Below are 21,517 nucleotides of genomic sequence, written 5' to 3' on the forward strand. Positions count from 1 at the left end.
AGCACAAGAGAAATAATCAATCCAGCACACGAATTTGGAATAGTGGGGTGCCCTGTGCAGTCCCAGCTGCAGGAAGGGAAGTGTGAGCATGCTTTGTCTTCCCCTGGTAAGTAATCTGCAGTATCATGAGAGAAATGCACACACACTGAAGAGTTAACATGATGAAAATGAAGTGAACAATATCCTTGCTTTTGGGGAAGATCTAAAAGCTTCTCAAAGGGAAAGTAACAGTTAAAGAGGCTTTATCTTTGCAAGCATTATAAAAAAGGTCGTAAGCTGTATACACTACAAAGGCACTGCCTTCGCCCCTCCATCTCTGTGATTTCTTTAGATTGAAGAAACCTGTTGGCTTGAGTTCTAAAACCCCAGATAAAAGCTTTGATTTGTTAATTAAATTTTTACTGCTATCTGCATTTGATATCTCAGTCAAATTGTATCCGCTTGCAACAACAGAAAAAGTCACATCAAAGGAGAGCTCCACCTCCATGACCTGTAATTACAGAATTTACTGCAGTGTGACAGTGGCTGCAAGATGCACCTGCCAGGCAGACCCAGCTTACTATCTGCACCTAAAACAAAGCCATTTCATTCAGCTGGGGTGAGCCAACACATGCTGAACAAAAGGGCTATGTTTTGTCAGGAGCCGGTCTAGCGTAGTGCTTGTCCTGAGACAGAGGGGAGCTTCTGAAAACAAGGGGATTTTTCTGTGTTATCACACTAAATCAGGGATAAGGATGAGCTCCCACAGAGAAAGGCAGAAGCAGGAATAAAAGGAAAATAAATTGGAATGGGAAGATAAACGGAATTTAAAAAGAAAAGGAAGAAAAAGGAAAGAAAATTAAAATCCATCTTGGTGGTTGAAACAAAACAAAAATGGAAAAAGCTACTCATAAACAAAACACTGACAAAATATAAGGAGACACAGAGAAAGATAGAGTAGCAGAGAGAAAACAGAAAGGAAAACAAACTAGGTACTATGCATGTATACTAACACATTCACTGGAGTCAAACTTCAGAATGCAGTGTTCTCCCCCTTAAACACCCACACAGGTATGGCAGAAATCCCCAATTTGTGTCGATGCATTCTTTGGCCCTCAGTTGTTTTGCACTATATTTTCAAACAAGCAGAAATGTAATACAGCAAAGACTCACAACATCAGCTTTATTAAACTTGGGAGTCTCCTTGTGAGCCTTATAAATTACTGTTAATATTTACATTTGGAAAACAAAACACAAAGAAGGAAAATATTAAGGCATTGAATAGACTTGCTGGGTAGGAATTTTTTCTGGAATGATTAATATGCATAAAATATCCATATCACAGAACAGGCATTTTCAGCAGGAGAATAATAATTTTGTTGAAAAAAATTTTTTAGGGAAAACCAATGTGAAAAATCCATGTCTATCCATTCAGGAGACAATTGTTACTACTGCTTCAGTGATGCAGGGATTTCCAGGCTGGCCATCAAGAAAATAGTTCTCAGTTAGTTTCTCTCCCATGGATTAATGTCCAAGACAACCCTTCCTGCAAAAATAAATGAATAATTTAAAAATAATTCCTCACACATGATGCTTATTTCATTTAGGGGTTTTGTCAGAGGTTCTTGTTTTCTGACCAGAATTCTTTTTGGGTGGTTTTTTGATTTTTGGGGTTTTTTTGTTGTCTTGTTTGTTGTTTTTTTTAATGAGAGAAAGGGAGAAACCAAAATCACTCTCTTTGACTTACTTCAGCATGCACCTGGCCTCACTGTAACAGGGAAAAGTTTTCTACTGACTTCAGTGGGCCTAAGATTTTGCACCTTGTATCCCTTTGGCCTCAGCGAGCACTGACTAAACAATGTTGCTGAAAAGCATGGGGTGAGATGTGTGGTGGGATAAAGGGTCTGTAGACATCAAAGGTTTTCTCTGTTTTCATTGGAACTTCAAAACGCTGTTGAAATATTTACTAAACCAAACTGATGTGATGTCTCTGAAAGCTTGGATGAAAAGCACCCACTATAGCAAGCTGGGGTTTTAAGCCTGGAGCACTGCCAGGGCATTCCTTCCAACGGCCGTGCCCCAAAATTTGGCATCACCCTTCCTTTTGTCCAATAGTCTGTCCCTCTGTTGTGCTATCAGAGCCATTCTCAGCACTTATCCACTGATGCAGTGTGGCTTTCCTCTGCTGAGAATAGCAGGAATGCAGTCCCAGCTGAGGACCTGCTCAAATCCCACCATCATCCTCAAACTTTTCAGATGCTGTTTCAGAAATTACAGCCCTCCAAGCCTGGGCTGTAGTCACTCCCTGGGTTTCATCACCCCCTAGCTAAACAAGGAGTAACTGGGGAAGACTCCCAGGGATAACTGGGAACACAACAGACTGATGGGTCTGTCAGCATCACAAAACAGGTCAGGGCTAAGTCAGAGTTAAAAACTCCTCAGCCTTGTTAAATGACTGGTGTTATTTCTGGAGTTGCTCTATATAATAATTTAATCTCAGGAAGACCAGGAGGCAGGCTACAGTCACAGGTCAAGTCTTCACAGCTCCAGCATCAAAGTTGTTCCTGACTCCATGACCTCCACCTTCTCTCAGCCTGGAGAAAAGCTGCCTCAAGAGCTGTTTCCCCCTCCTGAGAATAGAGAGAGTTTCTGGAAAGGGTAGGGCAGCAGGCAGCTTTTAGAATCTGTTAGGTTGTGTGTGTTCCCAGCCGATCCCCTTACATGGAAAAAGTTTTCAGCCTAGTGCCTGTTCCCTCTGCTTCTTCCCTCCTTCCAACCCAGTCCTTTTGGCTTTTAGCTGGAAGAAGGCCAAAACTCACTATTTTCAGAAGGTGACTATGAAACTCAGAACAAACCCCATAGGGTACAAAATTAATGTGAGACCAAAAGCAGAGGATTACCAGAGCCCACAGCAAATGGCTCTTCTGTCCAAAATCCTCGTGTTACACCAAATTCACAGGCAGTAAGCAGCATGATACCCTGCTGCTGTGAATTCCTGCTGTCAGCATCCTTCACACCCTCGCTGAGGGAGCCTCAGAGTTGGGAGGACTGACACTGCCCGGGTCCTGAGAGCTTCCCCAGAGCAGAAAGAGTTGCACATGAGTGAGAACTGACCTGGTATTCAAGCTGCTGATTCACCATGACAATGAAGGCTGTGGGGCTGGGCTGAGGGGCTGCTGCCCTGTCAGGCATGCAGGGAGCTGGATTTTGGGGGGTGAAGGCAGGATAAGAAGCTTCCCAGGGAGGAAGGGGGATGGAGTAGACCCACAGGAGGACAGCAGCAATCTAGTTGTGGAATGGGCAGGTGTGAGATTAAAGACGTGGTGTCAAGGTATTTTGTTTTCAGGTAAAGCTAGAAGCACTCATGAAGTATCTTGCAAAAATAAATACAAATTTGCCTTAGCTGGATTCAGTCTGAGGTCTTGAAGCGGATCTTGATCAGTAAGTCCGAGGACTCCTGCAAAAAATTACCAAAGTACATCTGAAGTGCATAATTTTGCAAGAGTGGTAAAATATTTTTCATTTCCACAAAGACCAAAGGAGCAGAAACACAAACATTGAGTTTTCAAATACTGAGAGTAACATCAAAGGGCAGTCACTAACAGAGAGCATTAAAAGGCACTTTACCCAAACTGTGTGGAGAGTCTTGGATCACATTGTACTGCACAGGTAAGAACTGGTCTATAATTTCTAGGAGAGGTCACTGTGCAGCAACCCTCAGGTTTCTGGGGCTCTGTGTGGAGGTGAAACAACAGAGACCATGTCTCTCATCTCTTCATAAACCATGTCCAAGATCAAGTTTACTTTTGTTTGATGTGTGGGTCAAGCTGGTAACAGCAAGGCAAGAGCCAAGGGGCAGAGCCTGAGTCCATACTGTACTGCTGGGTTTCCACACCAGGCAAGCCAATCTCCTTGCACCTGGAGCAAACCAACATGTGAGCAGCATCGATGGCTGAGCACCTCAGAGTGATGCTGAAATCATAGCTAAGAAAAGAGAGCCAGGCAGAAACATCAGAAACTGGAGTAAAATAGCTTCAGAGACAGAGAAATTCCACAGGTGCTATCTGGACATGGAAAAGAGCTATATCTCTTTTGACTGCCCAAATCAAAACAAGGGGAAAATCACCCTAGATTACCTTCCAGGGCTGTCAATAGTCACACAACATTTAAAAAGCTATGTGTAAAAGAAACGAAAAGCAGTGAGAGCTATTACACACTTTTAAAGTCATTCAACTTCAGTTTTGAAAATATATCCACAATCGATTTGCCTGAAAGCGGAGTGCTGTGATCCTTGTTTACCAAGTAAAACAAACACTCTGTACGGCACGGGTAAATGACCCACAAATGCAAGCCTTTACAAGCCTCCTCATTACAGTGAGATCAGAGTGTGCCATGTGTGGCTATCATTTTCTCAGGGCTTTTTCTTCTCCTCTTCCTGCTTTTTGTCAAAGCTCCTGGCTTCCCGTCTGCTTTCTATTTGCAGTGGTTAAAGGGAGGGACAAATGCACACACAATTAGTTTGGAGTGGGGCAGAAAAGGGGATTAAAGTGCAAATAAATATTAACCAGATTAATTGCTCTCTCCAACGCACGTCTTCATGAAAAGACCATGAAGGATACACAATTATGTAGGTACCTCAATTGTATCTAGTTTTGCAGAAAAAACTTTGCCATAGACCATAAGACCCACATATGGACATTAATTTTCTTGGTTCTCCTTGCAAAGAAGCAAAAAAGTTGATACAGGGCACAATTTTAGAATATTTTCCTCTCATCAAGAAAACATCCATTTTTCAGTTGTGCCAACTCTGCCCCATGACCCTTAGGACACTTGTGCCTGTCCAGGTATGGTTCTTGGTTTGTATTTTTTCTTTCTCAAAATTCTTAATCAGTAACACTCTAATCAAAACCTCTCAACAGCTTCCCCTTTGCACTGATGGTCTTCTCCTTCCCCCAACATCAACAGTGATATTCTTCCTTCAAAAGCCTCCTGTTCTGAGATGTCAAATGCTGGCTCAGCATTCCTGCACACCTTCACCAAGGCAGCCCTCAGCACTTCAGTTCTCCCCAGTGGATCTCACCTTCCTCCCTGAATGCTCACTTGCCTTCAGACTCCAATCCCCACCATGTACTCCCTCTTATCTGCCTCAAATATCCTCTGGTCAGAGCAGGACACTCACCATTTCATCTAGTCTGTGGTGTACTGGCACAAATAAAGCTCTGTTTCAGGATTTGAGAGAACAGATGTAAACAAGCAGGTGAGATTTTCTGTCCAGTCCCTTTTCTACTATTGCATCCTTGAGAGAAAAGCAGCAGTGGGTAAAACAGTAATTTGGCATATGTACTTCATTGCTTATCAGCTCGTTTGCTCAACAACAAAGACAGGAAAATGCTGTGGGGGTCATTACACCAGGAGAAGGCTCAGAAAACCTGGAAGTCTGTGATGAAAATCATTTAAATGGCATAGCCAATGATTAGAATGAGTGTCTGTTGCAGTAAATGGGAACATATTAAAGTGGCATGGGAAGTTTAATCGGTGATTGATCTCCCAACAATTACCTTGCTTTCTAAATCCCTCCATATCATTTAACGAGGTGATTTCAATGTTCTAATAAAATGTGGCAGGGGAATGTTTCCAGATGTCCAGTGTGTAGGGAAATAAATGCTTCTCTGAAACTATAATCTGTGCATTAAACCAACCAACATTGTCCTCTGATTGAGTTACACTTCTGTCTCAATTACAGAGGAAGGAGTCACTGAAAAGTCATTAGATTTTTTTAAATCCTTTCAAATTATGTCAATTTTATACAAAACAAAAATCCTCCCTTTCTCTTGATTTCTTGGCAGATAACACCATCATTTCACAAGTGCTGAAATATCTGCTTTTACAATATTTCCCTAAAACGGGTTGCTTTTTCCTCCATTAGAAATGGGAAACATTGCTACCTGTGTCCCATGACTGAGTCCTTTATCTCTGATCACTGCTAAAATGAGACCAATATGAATAAGCTCAGCTGTCAAACTACACTTTGAGAACTGAGGAAAAGGTTGTGATGAAAAGTCCAGGACATCAGGAATCTCACCAGATGAGTCTGCTTGTCAAACATGCCCTGCAGCTGACACTGGGAGGTCACTAGTGCTCCCAGCCCACTGTGCAGCACTTCTCCAGCACGAAGATTGACTCTTTTAGAAAATTGTTTTTCATTTACAAGGGTGCCTTCTACAACTGCAGGTCTAATTTCCGTACTTCAAAGAGCTCCTGCTGAGGTGTTCACATGACACATCACCAGACTGATGCTGGTGTACAGCACACAGAGCAGCCATTGCGCTGTGACAGAGGATGTCTGTGAGCAGTGCTGACTTCTCATGCACCCCTGGGTAACTGTAGGGGATGACCCATGGCTGCAGCATTTGCCCCGGGTTTTCCAGACCTGTCCCCCACAAATTAATATCCTTCAGCCAACACTTAGGGTCAACTTAATGTTCTTTAGAGTATTTTGATACCAAACATCTCAGAGGAGTTCTGGTCTGTGTACATATCTGTCAAAAGCAACTCAATGCCTTCATTGTTGAGGGCAAAACTAACTCCCTCACTCTTTTGCCTCTCTCTTCACTACCTGCATTTTTGGGCAGTGACACACAAATACTGCTGTGCACAGGATCCATGTCTATTTTCCATCCACTTGAGACTGGATAGTTTGTCTTTGTCTGCATTCACCCATCAAAACCAAATAAAAACCCAACTAATCCATCCAACTAAGCTGAGGTCACACCACGTCTTAATTTCAGAGAGTGCAAACAGAGCCCTCTTAGCAGAGAGAAAAGAAGAAAATAGTGGCACACTTAACCCCCTCTGCTCTGTAAATAGTTTTGTTAGCTCTCAGCTATCACAAAAGCATATCCCACATTGCATATGGCAAATATTAACCAGGTATTGAGTGCAGTTCTATTCAGAGGACAGTAAGTAGTGCATTAGGTACTCCAGGTTAGCTGTGCTTGGATGTGAGAGTCTATATTGACCTGTTAAAGATTGTGAAGGAGGAAGAGAATACTTTCAATGGTCTAGCAGGTCAGTGAGTGCTTAGTGCCACAGCTAAGAGCTCAAGGGGGATAATTAATTCCATTACTTTGAACGTTATCTCAGTTGAACAAACTGAAATGTGCAACTGAGTTTATTTTAGAAATGATAAAAAATTGTGCTGAAAGTAAACTTTTTGCATGAAGTATCTATCATATCCAGGGAGCCTGAAATTATAGAATATACTTACACAGATTCTTCACTTTAATATGCTGTCAAACAGTGTGAAGGCCAAGATGTAGATTAAATTTCCCTTTCTCTTCCCTTCCTATGATACAGTGATATGACCCAAATGATAATACATGAAGAAAAACTTCTTGAATTTGCCTACCCACATCATTCATTTGCTTAACTTTGTGATTAATAATTTCAGTCATTAGTGAATGCTCAACAAATAGGAATGTTGTGAAATCTGATCTTTTGAAACTGAGGTCCCTGAGCATTCTTTTTCACTGTGTAAGAGGATGCAGTACTGCCTGATCTTCAAAGTCAAAAGCCAATTAATCTATAATCTGTGCATTTTGTTTCCACAATGCTAATTCCTTCATAGACCATTTTTGGTGTATAGCAGTATTACTACCATTAGCTATTGCTGACAGACAATACTTGAGCTATATCTGTTTTCTGTTCATTAACTTGGGCTAAGTAATTCGTAGTGAGCATTTTTCTCTATCCTGGAGGGTGGGGGAAGAAGGATTAAGGGTTAAAAACAGATACATCAATGCACTTTGTTTCTCACCAAAAAAAAAAGGAAGCATGACACTCTGCAATATTATCTGCATTTCTAAGACCAAACTAGAATGTCCCCACCTGAGAGTGGGGACAGTGTCTTATTCTTGCAAGCAACTAAACCTCTCACTGGGCTTTCTCAAGAACATTTAGCAGAAGAAACTCTGTAAACACCAAATTTCCATAGATATAACACCAGGTTGTGTGCAACCCACACCCCCACCAGTGTACTGTATACCCTCCAGTCATGCTAAATTTTTCCTACCCTTTCATATCTGTGGGGACTATCTGGAGATGTATATTTTATTCATTTACAGGTTTAATCCAAGAAAGAGGACTCTTAAAGAGGTGGAATTTACCTCAAACTGGGCCACACCTTTTAGAAATGGCAGCCTTGCTTGTGGAAGTACACTCTTTCACTCACTATGCAGAGGTCCCAAACCTACAACTTTGTCAGTTCCAGGCTCCATTTCTCCATTCCTAGATACAATATCTTTTCATGAGCTTGTTTAGGCACCAGTTCATTCAATTACTGCTGCCCAGTTGCCTTCTGCTATAGCAAGAGGCAGAACAGCAATGTAAAAGCAGCGATGTATCTCAGGAAGCAAGAGAAAATGAAGAGAAAACAGATTAAAAATATATCAATTAAAACAGGAATTCAAAACAACATTGAAAAAATGTTATAAAATTGGCTCCACTTAAAGAAATTGTTTATCTCAATTTGCATGGATGGGAGCCACTCTCTTAATTTGCAGGTAATGAAAAATCAGTTAACTATAAAGTACATGTGGAAGACATTTAAAGTTCAGGGAGCAAAATAAGAAATACTGCTGTCAGAAGTGAGGCAAAGGTAGAGACTGGAGTCAATCAAACTGAAATTATTCATAAGATTACAAAGCAGTAATAGCTGTTATGTTGGACAATTTTCACAACATTTCAGTCACAAGGGAGTACACATTTCAAATTTGCCACTTCAGGAGACAATGGCTACATGGAATAGCCCAGCAAAAATCCTGATGTAAGAGGAAGAGTTTTATTAATGTGAAACAGTCCAGAGTCCTCTGCTGATCATAACAAGTACAATTAAAAGTTATTCCACTGATGAATAAAATGCTTCTTTCACTTCAAAACAGGCTACTTTAAGGGAAACTGTGCACTGAGTAGACATTCATCCTCAATGTTTTGCTTTATTAAAAGCTCAACATGAAAAACTCTAAAGAATTGCAATAAAATAATTTGGAAATCTTCAGGGATATCTTAAGCCCTGCTTCAAACAAGACCCCAGGGCAAAAAAATTAGAAAACATTAAGATTGATGAGATAAGAGTGATCCCACAATTATACAACACCTCAGGAGAGGTGCACGTTTCACAGAGCACAGTTGCAAGATCTATCGTTGCATCAAAGAGAGCTGCATATAATAGCAAGACCAGAGAACTCCAAACAAAACTGAGAGCCATACAGGAAAAGTGGCAGTGTGATAAAGCAGAGGAAATCCAGCTGTAGGCTGATAAGCATGAAAGGGTTTCACGAGTCAACACGAAGAGGCCCTGCTCCAGTGGCTCCGGTCTAATAATGAGCAAATTGCTCGCAACTTTCAGTCCTCTGTAGGACAACTGGAAGAAAAGGCTGGAAGGCTCTTGTTTGCTGCAGCTTGTGTTTGCACTGCCCACACACAGCCCAGTCGCTAAATATTCACCTCAAAGTCTCTGCCATGTTTCAGAGGGTTGTAAGAACTTTGATATTAGTATTTGTTTCAACAAGATGAAAGTCGTGTCCCCAGCTGCCCCTGCTAAGCTGCAAGAGCCTCTGGCATTGCTGTTGATGGATAATCACAGTGTGCAATGTGGAAGCAAACCCATTTTAAAGGGAGCCACCACCTTCAAAGAAATGGCATTTCTATCTTCGCTCAAATACTCACTGTGGGTGAAAGGCATGAAGATTGCCAATTAATTTTACTAGCATTTAAAGAGACACAGAGATTATTATTGATACTTTTTGAGTTATTTTATCTCTGACACGTTAAAATTTGTGATCAGTCTTAGGACTGTGAGCTGGCAGCAAAGTGCATTAACTTTCAATGGCTAAAAGATAGATCTAAAATTCAAAGTGGAAATAAATGGAGTCAATTATGCATTGGAAAAAGACATTAAGGGAAGTGGTAAATTTGTCATATCTTTGGTCTCTAAATCATTGTTTAATAACTTCCTGAAAGAGGTGTTGCAATTTAACAAAAACTTGCTGGATTCACTAATGGAATTATGTGACGATGTTCCTCGGTCTGTGAAAGCTTAAAAGAAAACAACTTGTTGGCCAGTAAAAGTGTTTCCAAACTCAAATTTAAATGTTTCCACTAAGCGAAACCTTCTGCCCACCCACATCCCACAAAAGTTCTCAGAACTGCGCCGAAATGCAGCTTGCATTGCATGGAGGTCTTCTGCTGGCCCTCTGCGGTAGGGAGCAGTGGATCCTGATCCATCAGGGAAGGCAGAGGTCAGGACTGGCAGCTACTAATCCCAAGCACACGTGCATCTAGCCAGGCTTTGGTGTGTGCACATGGAAGTCTGCTTCATTACATCACTCTCTGGAAGCACAAAAGGGATATTGCTTTGAGTCTCAGTCACTGGGGTAAGCAAAATCTCGACTTTATAAAACGATAACTCTTCCGTACAGGGGAATGTTTTCCATATGCTGTGGGATTAAAACTACAGCATCATATAACAGAGAGTCCTTTGGATAGATACATCCTGCAAAAAACCTTATTTCTATGAAGAGCTACATAAAAAATTAAAGAGAGGGAGACCTTTTGGTCTACATTCAACCATTAATACCTTGAAATAAAACCTTAAATTATTTTGGCAACTTCAAGTGTTTCTGATGAGAGATGGAAAAAAAGTAATGATTTTTTAAGGAATACTCACACTTTTACAACTAAGGCCAAAAATAATTATTGTATTGATTTAATTGAAGCATGTCCTTATCAACAATAAGCCCCCACACCCCTTCCCCATAATATCATGGAATAATCCATGATATATTTACAGGAGATAAAATATTTGGGTTGAATGACAAATCATGTCTCAACAAGAAAATTTTGCCATTTAGAAATGTAAACCTGGTAAAACAGCTACCTAATTTTTACACTTTGTATTCCTCTGCATCATCCTTTAGCTTCTGAATGCTCCACCATTGCCTCACAAGTCAAAAAGCCCACTGTTACTGGCTGCATTCTCCATATGCAATGCAGGGTACAACCACACCATTCCCTAAATTGTAAACTTATTCTCATCAATACACTATAAAATCTGGACTCCTTAAATCATTCATTTTATAACTTAAATCGAGGGCTCAAAAAGCTCTTTTTATAAATTTGCCAATATGCTTTAAAAATAAAAAAAAGGTAATATTAAGTTACAAATTCCTAGTTTTGCAGTGGTATTATGAATGCTACTAACAGTCTAACTCCGATATCTATGTCAGCATCATAGCAGTTCCTTTCAGCCACTACATCACAACCAGAACTTTTTTCAGAATCATTGTTCCCTAGTATAAATCTCACATAATATAAAAATGACCTAATTTCTCTACTGCTAGACATAAAACTTAATCAAATAAAAGCACTTCCAAGGCTCTAGGATATACCTGATCTGCAGTAGGACTATTAATTAGCATTCGTCAGAGAGCAGATTCCTGCAAGACATTCCTACACATAAAAACTTCCTTGGTCATTCAGAATTCTTTATTTTCCTTTATTTTGCTTACAATTTATTGTTTAAAATTCAATGCTAGTCCTATGCCCTTCTTGCCTTAATCCTTCATTAGCTTTCCTTTGGAAGAGTTCTGCCCTTCCAGGCATCTCAGGACACCAGGAGCAGGTGAATATCACCAACATATTTTACAGCTCAGTAAACTAAGAAACACAGCTGCTTGCTCGGGGGTTTTACACATAAGAAGATAAAATGAGATTTAAGGCAGAAAGAGATCCTAGTCATAAAATTGTGAGTACAACTCCAGTTTCCAGATTCCTTTCCTCCAAGCCAATGCAAAAAAAAAAAAAAAAGGTACAAGATTTGAGGCTAAACTGCACTCACTATGGATTAAGATTCAAATATCTCTCCAAACTAGAGTATTTCAAATTTACAACACAGAGGTATTAAACTGACACAATTTCTCTATGTAGACTCCAATTACCCTGTATTCAAGTAGGAGAGAGTTTCTCTGGTCCTATCTGTTGTTAACAAGATGTCATGTTTTGAAAAATTATGCTTCTTCATGTTTTTTTCAAATAAAGAAAAAAATTCAAACCAAGTACATTTAAAATCCAAAACTGACAGAAATTGAGAAGGGAGATTACATTTGTGCAGAGAGAAGCTCATTCCTCTTGACTGATTTTTGTTAATATTGATCACAGTGCTTGTGAATTTGCTAACAGCTTAAAAATATATATATTATAAAATATTCTAAGTCTCCTAAAACTCTTTACAAATACTAGGAGACATGAAAAACCAGGGTTTAAGAAGACTTCAGTAACAATGTGGGAAGAAGAACTAGAGTTGGCATCAGTAAGATGATGCTTATTTCCTCCACCTCACTGGTGGTTCACCTTATGGGGGAGGCTCTGGTTACTGAGTGAAAGAAGTAAATATCGTGTTTGGTTCATCTCCTGTAGGCTTCATACAAACATTGGGAAGGGAAACTTGAAGAAGCAGAGCTCTGAGTGAGCAGGAAGCTTTGCAGGCCACCCTGAGGAGGCTGCAGCTCTCCAAGTGGCTCATGACAGGCATGATTAATGTAAGTGGAGAACTAAAAAGCTAAAGCTGTTTGCTTGAAAGGACAATACATTAGAGACTTCCTGGCTTCTAATGGGTCCTTATCCACTCCTGTAGTGTACCTTCTGGAGCCCTGGAAGAATGTGTCCTGTCATTCCCAGCAGCCTGTGGCACATGGAGGGTCTGTATTTAACCTGCAAGAGAGGGCATACACAGTGAGCTGAGGAAACCAAAGGGATGGGAGGGACAAGTGAAAAGAGGACATGGCATGTGAAATTTGAGGACAGTTGCTTGCACATTTTACACATTCTGGGGATATATTTCATAAATCAAAAGCAGCCTGTGTGCAAGTTTTCCCCATCAGCATAATCCATAAGTGTGACAGTGACTCTAGAAATGTCATCCCAAAGTCAGTGTTTTTATCAGCAGCAGGTGTTTGCTGGTACAGACCTCCTTGCCTGCTTATAACCATCACAAAAGACATACTCCAAGACTCATTTTAAACTGAAGATAATGCCCAACTAATACACTGGCTCCAAACAGCCTTGGAATTTGGCTAAGTGTCAGTTCAGCTCTGAACACCCAGTTGCTAAGTGCATATTCTCACTGGAAAATTTTAAGGGCTTCTCTAGGTGTTTGGTGCCCTGTAGTTGGCATAATTTCAGTGGTTACTGAAAATACAATGAAGGTAATAAGAAATATTACTGCCTGAAGACCTGTAGAAAGCGAAGGGAGAGGACCATCCTTTGATCAGCATCGAACTCCAATTTATTGATCCAAAAGGCACGTTTTTATAACTGTGTTAATTAAGTTCATACATATTGCAAAACCCAAGCTCACCATAGGCTACAGATCAAACACTAACCCCTCCCTTTGTTTTCAATACCTGTGATTTGTTTATTGAAACCAAGATTTGTGTTCTCACCCTGATATGAAGGGTTCTCAAAACCTCCATGTCTGTTCCCAAAACAGCCAAGGACAGAATGTTTACCTGTTATGAGAAGACTGCCTGAGAACTCTGCTGTTTACAGAAACGTGCCTGGGAAACAGGCTTGAGAATTAGCTGCTTACAGCTGCCTTTTACTTTTCCATCAGCTGTATATTTTCATGGCCCTTTTTCCTTCAAGCCATGTCTGAGCAAAATTCTCCAACAAAGACCACACAGCTCATACCAGGTGGGCTGTGCAACACAACAAGATCATTTACAGCAGAGAGCAGAAACTTCATTTCAGCCTTTAGGCTTGTGACTTGGGAGAAGCTGTGATGTGCATATATGCAGTGGAATTTGGGTTTGCAGTACAAAGCCCAAAGATGGTCAGTGTCAGTCAGCAGCACCAAGCAGTTCTGTCTGCAGGTTCCTGATCTCCCCCCCTTTGAGTGTTTCATCCTTCCCCAGGCTGCCATTCTCTCAGTTCAGCCCAAAAAGTAGTTGTTGGAGCCAGCAACTGTAAAGCCAGTGAGCCATCACTGTAAAGTGATAAAGCTTTACAGTGAGCCATCATTGTAAAGAGAGGGTGATGAAATTGTTCTTATTATAACAACTCTCTCTTACACACACACTGAAAAAAAAAAAAGGTTTACGGGAGAACCACTTACAGATTACAGCCATACAACCAATCAACAGGGTAGCAAATGGTGGTGAGGTGAAGGTGGGAGCAAGTTGTCAAAACTTCCTCTCTACCAGCACTGTCAGCAAAGCCAATACAGTCCTGAATTTACATCCTAAATCTTCTAGAGCATGATCTGACTGACACTTAGAAAAGCTGGTCTATGCCTAAGTGCCTGAATGAAAGAGACCTTAATCTCTTTCTCTCTTAGTTGTGACTTGGAATAATAAAAACATTTTAGACAGAAGCATGATTGTTATGTTGATGATGTCCCTTCAAGTATTTACAGAAGTTGTGCCAAGATACCACAAGAAAGGCCGAGCATAAAGTATTTCCAGCACATCAAAAAGCAGGAAGCATGGGAAATCTTGCCACTAGAAAAGCCTGATCTCATGGGATTTCCAGCTCAGTTGCTTAACTCTTGCTGTCCCAGCAGCTCAGAAAGTAGATTTGCCTCAAATCTGCAATCTCAGTGATTCACCACAGAGAAGTGGTGGAAATCATGATGTTGAGAGAGTTTGAGTCTTTTCACTGTTTGAGCTCAAGGAAAGCCACAGATATAGTTGTTTAATTCAACTGCCAATGTGAGTTGCTCTCTCACAAACTGGGGCTTGGGGTAATTAAATCTTTACAGCTTGATGAGGGTGTGCATTTTGCTGTGCTCTGATGGTCTGTATGCCAGGGGAAGAGGCCAGTGCAGGCCTGGATGGCAAGCAAACAAAACTACATACAAAAGTGCCTGTGGTTTGTCCCACAAATCACATCATATAGGAACTACTTTTGTGTCTGCTTTTGGAGCTTCTGGGAAAACTGGCACTGCTTCAGAGCCATCTACATGGGGTAAAGCAGCCAGTACAGCTGCCTTCGGACAAGCCCTGCAACAGGGTGCAAGGAAAGAGAGAGAGGGCAGCAATTTCCACTTTGCAGGGTTTGCATCAATTAAATCTTCCATTTAAACAGGAGGTAATAACCTATAGATAGTTTGTAGAAAGAGTATATCAGCTCCTGGGAATAATGATGTCTTTTAGCAGCTTAGTTGACAGCCTGGTAACCCAGCTACAAGCTCCTGACAGATCAGGAACATCTGAGTTCCCATGGGACCTTGTCCCCTGACCTCCCCCTGCCTTGCTGATGGGGAAATCCTGCAGCAGACTCCTGATCCACTACCTGCCTAGCAGTAAACAGGGACTGCTCCAACCAGCCTAAGTCTCCAAAGCTTTCAAATTCCCTTGAGAACCTTGGCTAGCAATACAAGGGAAAGGAGCCTTTCTCATACAAAATACCTTGTATCAAAACAAAACTGTGCAAACAACGTCCTCTTCAATGGCTGTGTGCTGGTTTCCTACCTTCCACCCTCCAATCTCCAGCTGCTAGGTGACCAAATACCATTAGACAATTCTCTCCATGCTTCAGCAGGAACTTCCTTAGAAGACTGTCAGTAAATTCTGATTTCTGTTTGGCAAGTCAAAGAGGGCTATTTGCATTACCTTAGATAGGCAACTAAGTAATGCAATTTGTTTTGGGAAATCAGACCCTTACACAGCAGGTCTTTAATTTCAGTTCGACCTTTTAGGGTTGACTTATGAGAAAAGTGAATTCTAGTGCTCTCACATCCCTTTTCTCCTCCTCTTCCTCGCTGCAATGGGCTAAGCAACAGCATGGGGAGCAGAGCTGTTGAGCACCTCAGATGCAGGTGTTACCCCCAGCAAAGAAATCAGTGAATTCTCAGGCCATGAATACACAGGCAGATTTGGGGAAGCATTCCTAGAATAAGGGGTAATGGAAATGAGTTAAGATTTTCCTTTCTACATGATCTCAGCTAATGTGCACAGGGAGAAGAAGAAACCTCTCATACTTGCATGTACCTCCCATGTTTCTCAATGGTCTGTAAGGCAGATGCCCTTTATTAACATGAAAAAGACACTGACCTGTTTTCATTTCTTCAATTATTCCTCCTGTCTCTGCTTTCTACTGTGGTTGAGCTGTCTTTGGCTAGTTGACCAATCTGAAGCATTCACATAAATATTGTCAGGCTTGTAATTTTTTACCTCAGCGTGTGCAGACCCCTCATTTTTTTTTGTTACTCATAAATCTGGTTATCAGTTCTCATGATGTCTTAAAGGTATCTCATGTCTTAGGGTTTTTTTAAGTCTTTAACTCATATCAACTATTTGCCTTTGACAAAAACTCCATGTTACTGATGGACTTGCATCAGAATGGAAAGGAAAACTATTGAATTAATGAGGAAAAAATCAGAACCAGAGGTTTTAGCTAATATTTCAGAGCTAACTTTTTAGGTCTATTTTAGCTAACATTTCTATTCAGGTTATTGCTTCAGCCGTCAAAATAATCCCTACATAAGGTAAATCCTGAGACTGAGATATTTGTTTCATGGACATGATAAGAAAGTAAACTTAACTATATGAGTTTAACATCCTAATGAAGCTGCATCTATTGAAATTGAGGTCTGAGCTGGATAATCCGTGAATGACTGAATATAAGTGTCCAAGAGGTTTACAGCAAAGGGTTAGTAGAACATGCAGACTCAAGCTGCTGAACATCTGAGGTGATTAAAAGTGTGTGTTGAGGTTGAAGCCATCTCCAGATCACATAATTTTACAGAGCCATTTAGGAGCAATGAGAGAACAGGTTACACAGACTGCAAGATGAGGGGATGGACAACAAAGGAGCAGGCTATAGGAATGCAGGGAATAGTTATCTCCTAACCTGGAGCAGAGCAAAGGCATGCTGCTGTGCCTTTAGACACAGCCCCTTCAAGAGACAGGCTGGTGTAATCTGGCATGCTCCAGAGCAAGGGCAGGACGAATCCTCCTTCAGCTTGACTCAGTCTCACTGCAGACTCAGCTGCTGAAAGACAATTTATTGAATGGCTGTAATGTCACCAAGTATCTCAGCCCCAAGGCTCAATGGGTTTAAAATAAACTGAAGCAAGCTGCTCCTAAATCAAACTAAGCATTCACACCACATTAAGATTTGTTTGAAGTTAAAAATGTCAGAAAAGCCCCATGTTTCAGCAAACAAAAATGCCCTATGAGAATACAGTAGATTTTTGCTGTGCATTGAGTAGTATGGTACTCAAGACATTGCTTGGGTGTAGGCATGTACATGCTGATATGTAGGCACAAAGACTTGTGTACTAACATCTTTATGTGTTTGATAATTGCCTTAATTTTTGCCTTGCTGAGGATTATTTTAATTAATAGGGAGACAGTCCTAATTAAAGCACATGCAGGGCAAAACAGACCAAGCCAAGAAATTGTTTCTTCCCTGCCTGATAGAGAACTTCTACCACAAGACACTCTGGTCAAAGAGAACACACCCAAAATGTCATCCTGTATCCAAACCACATGCTCTTCTCAGAGAAGAGCATAGTCATGAGAATATAACTCCAGAATAGTACATTGAAAGTTGCATGACCATGATATTCACAGAGATACAGCTGGGCATAAGCTTCATACTTTCAGCAGAAATTTTCAAGCCATTCAAGGCAGGATTTTGCCAAGAAAATGAGGGCACAGCACAAACCATTATTAGGCCTTGTTGAATGCAAATATACGTTTCCAAGAATAAAAAGTGACCAGAAAGTCTGGAAAGAAAGTATTGGTACAACATAAAACACACAGCACAAAAATGCCTGTGATGTGAGGGACAGAAGGTTAAGTCAATCTTACTGCAGTTAGAAAAGCGATAAGAGGTACCACAGGCATTGGGGAAAGTAGGAATCTTAAGAAATCATCAAATCACAGGACTGGGGATTGTTACTCGATTCCTTGAATAATCATCAGGATCCTTTTCAATTTCTGAAGCAGCATAAAGGAAGAGGCAGGTAAGATGATGCCAATGTCTGTAATTAGGGGGGATTCATTCATACTCAGAAACAAAAGCATTTTTCATCCATTTAAAGGTGAGCTCAGTAGCACCTGAGCCACCTGAGTAATGCCAAAACCCTGAAATAACAAATCCCTCAGTACTTTACATACACATAGAATAGACCCTATATGTGTATGCACCTGTGCATGTTACAGAGGCACGGAATTTTACCAGGGTTTTCCAGGCATGTGCAGCAGAAGTATGGAAATGGTAAACTGCCTTCTTGGAAAGAAACAGCTACACTCAGTACATACAGTAAGGATTACCAAATTATTCCATTATTACTTTTGCTTATCCACATCAGAAGATCACTTAAGTGCGCAGTCAATGTCTAAAAGCCACTTTGAGACTGACAAACCTCTCTTGTTGCTTCAGTTCTACACAGCTTCTTGTTAACAAAATAGTGGTGGATAAATGCATAAATATAAGCAGCAAGTTTTTCCTTCCTATCTTTATTTTCAGCTGTTTATTTTGATGAAAATCTTGCTATCCTATCTTTCCTGCTTCAGCAGCAGTTCTTGTTGTTTAAACATTAAAAGGATGGAACCTCCTGACTCCCAATTAAGCTGTCCGAATAGTTAAGCTATGGATTTTCTATGTCTAGCAGTACTATGGAAAGCCCTAGAAATGTTCTCCCCAGCCAAAGATAAGGGGGAAAATATGCTTCAAATATATGGTGGGCATGTCAGTAACTTTTATGACGGCATCAGAGAGAGCAAAGATGCAATTTGCCGTGCCAGCATGTTATTTCACAGCCAGAGAAATACAGGAGTTGGTTTAGAGCACACAAAGAGGTTTAAGAGAAGTTCCTGAAAGGACTCAAACCTCAGGGACCCAGGTTCACAGGCTAGAAAAATGGGGCTGGCTCCTTGTTTACAGGGTGCACACAGCTGCAGAGGAGGGAGCAAAGCAGTTGTCTGTGTTTTTCAGACAGACTAGGGCTACTCAGACTTGGCCTGCATGACAGATTCAACTGCTCTTTCCCTTGAGCCCAGAAATAATAATGGTCTGTTTCCCTTTTTTTAATGTCCTTTCAACCGTGCTGCTATTTTTATGCTTCACTTGCTAGCACATGGATCAATCACTGTAGGACCTGATTTACAACCTGTATTCCAGACACTGCTGCTAGCAAGGGGGGAGAGGGACAAGTGTGTTTAAACACTCATTGTGCAGTGTCTCGATTTGGCTCCAGGAGATATTTGGAAATATATGGTGAAGGAAAGAGGCTGGATCCTCTATCATTTATACCAATTAACTTCTGAGCAGTGAATCAGCCTGACTGTTTCCATAGAGTGAGCCCAAGACTTTCAGCCCTTGTCAGTGAGTTCCTCCTAAAAAGGCTGTTTTGTTTCCCAGGATGTATAGCACAGTCCCCCAACTCATTATGGATGGCTTTTCTAGATTAAAAGGAAGAAAGGATTGTTTTATTGGAGAAAACTAAACAAATCTGACATCCCACACCATTTATTGACCCCATCTGAGAAGTCTTTAGTTTAAAGCCAACACATGACCTTCATCTCCCTTGACACATGGCACACAAGCAATAATACTTGTTTTGACGACTGAGAACTGATTTTAGGTGTAGCCACATAAATCCCATTTCTGTTAGAGTCCATTTAAGAGAAGATACGGAAGACAGACTTTCCCCTAAGGAGGAAAGAGTGGCAGAGACAATGTGTGATGAGTTGACTGCAGCTCCCATTCCCAATCCTCTCTGAGCCACCTGGGGAGGAGGGATAGACAATTGGGGGTGAAGTTGAGCCTGAGAAGAAGAGGGAGGTGTTGTAAAGGTGTTTTAAGGTTTATTTTTACTTCTCATTATCCTACCCTGATCTCATACTTAATAAATTAAATTGATTTAAATAATAAATTATTATTTAAAATTTATTAAATTATTTTAAATTAATAATTTTAATAAATTCATAAATAAAACAAATTCTAAATTCCTAAATAAAATATAAATTAAATTTAGATTATTAATTTAAATTATTTATAATTAAATAATATTATTTAAGTAATAAATTAAATTAATTTCCCGGATTTGAACCTGCTTTGCCTATGACATTCTTTGCTGAGAGGTTTCTCCCTGTTGCTCTCTCAACCCACGAGCTTTTAGCTATATTCCCCTCTCTGCCCAGCTTAGGTGGGCAGTGCTAGAGCAGCTTTGGTGGGCACTCAGCATTTAGCCACAGTCAAACCACCACACCAACCTAAAATTCATTTAAATACATGTGAATTTTTGTGTTCTCTTCTGCACATCTTGCCTTGGATTTATGAAACAGTGATGGGCAATGCCACTGACTGCACACAGCTGATGTAGCATATACCCTCTTTTTAGTCTCTGGATATTGGGAGGACTGTGAGCCACTGCACCAATATACCAACCCCAGCATGCTTATATACTTTTCAGCATATGTATCTACATTCCAGCCAGCGTTAAAACTATGAAGAGCTTTACCTACAAAAATTGAGACAGCTACTATAATCGTAAACAGTCTCAAGTAATCCTAAATGAAACCAAACCAACCTTTCTTAAAGTTTATTTCTGGTTCATCAGGTTTTGCAGTAACATTTGATGTTAAACACAGGTTGACAACCATTGCTTTGCACCTTATTCCACAAGAATTTATTTTTTTTTGTCACTGAGTCATCACAGTAAAGGCCAGATCTGCAGGGGTCCTTAGGTACCTGGTTCCCACTCAGTGGGAGTTTAGCAGAGCCTTTGTGGATGTGATAATCACCATTTTGGACTAGAAAAACATCTTTTCACACATTAGCCAGGCAGGGATTTGACTTGCAAATCCTAAACCTGGATTTATGGTGTTTACAAGAAGGGTTTACCTCCCTATCAGAGCTGCTGCTGAGGGCCCACCAGCCCGTTAAACATCAGTGTCCTTATCAGCTCTTAGAGCCCAAGACAAGGTTGGAACAAGTGCAACGCAGCAGGGAAGCCCAGCTTTGTCTCTCAGGGAGGAGTCGTGGCATGGTGCAGGAACAAAGGGCAGTGCTCCTGCCCCAGGAAGGAGAAGAGGCTGACCAACAAACTCCTGTCAAGTATCATATCCCAAAGTGTGAGAAAGGTTCCTGTGCTGCATGGCAGCTAGCAGTGTAACAAAAGAACCACCCTATGTTGCACATTTCCTCTTCATCAATTGTCCCTCCCCACATGGCCTCACCTACATCTCTCTCAGTCAAGTGAAAGAAAGTTGCTCCCCATGTCTGTGCCAACACCCATTGCCCAGCTGAGGGGTCGCTCACAATGCAAGCAAAGAACTAAATAAAAATGAAACTTCACTGTAGTCTGTAAAGCCTCTCACCAGCAGCACTTCATCTTAACTAAACACCAAAAACAAATATGAGAAAAAATGTTTTCAGACTAGAATGCAACCAATCAGTAACACTGCTCCTTCAAACAGGCAAGGCACTGGTTACCACCCATGGGAATACCTCTGCAATGGGTCAACCA

The 21,517-nt window shown here is 40.8% G+C and overlaps 1 long non-coding RNA gene across 2 annotated transcripts in view; it reads right to left on the minus strand.

The window, feature by feature from the left end:
• Positions 1 to 8,542: 8,542 nt before the first annotated feature.
• The window catches only part of LOC134423226 (uncharacterized), a 54,732-nt gene continuing 41,757 nt past the window's right edge, over positions 8,543 to 21,517 (minus strand). Inside the window, exons 3-4 of one of the 2 annotated variants that reach the window (XR_010029031.1) lie at positions 12,676 to 12,747; positions 8,543 to 10,368 (exon numbers count right to left, since the gene is read on the minus strand). This is a non-coding gene — a long non-coding RNA (uncharacterized LOC134423226). The remainder of the gene's footprint in view (positions 10,369 to 12,675; positions 12,748 to 21,517) is intronic. The other variant, XR_010029030.1, reaches the window with a different exon arrangement.

Source organism: Melospiza melodia, chromosome 1 (genome assembly GCF_035770615.1).
Source record: "Melospiza melodia melodia isolate bMelMel2 chromosome 1, bMelMel2.pri, whole genome shotgun sequence".
Classification (NCBI taxonomy): domain Eukaryota; kingdom Metazoa; phylum Chordata; class Aves; order Passeriformes; family Passerellidae; genus Melospiza; species Melospiza melodia.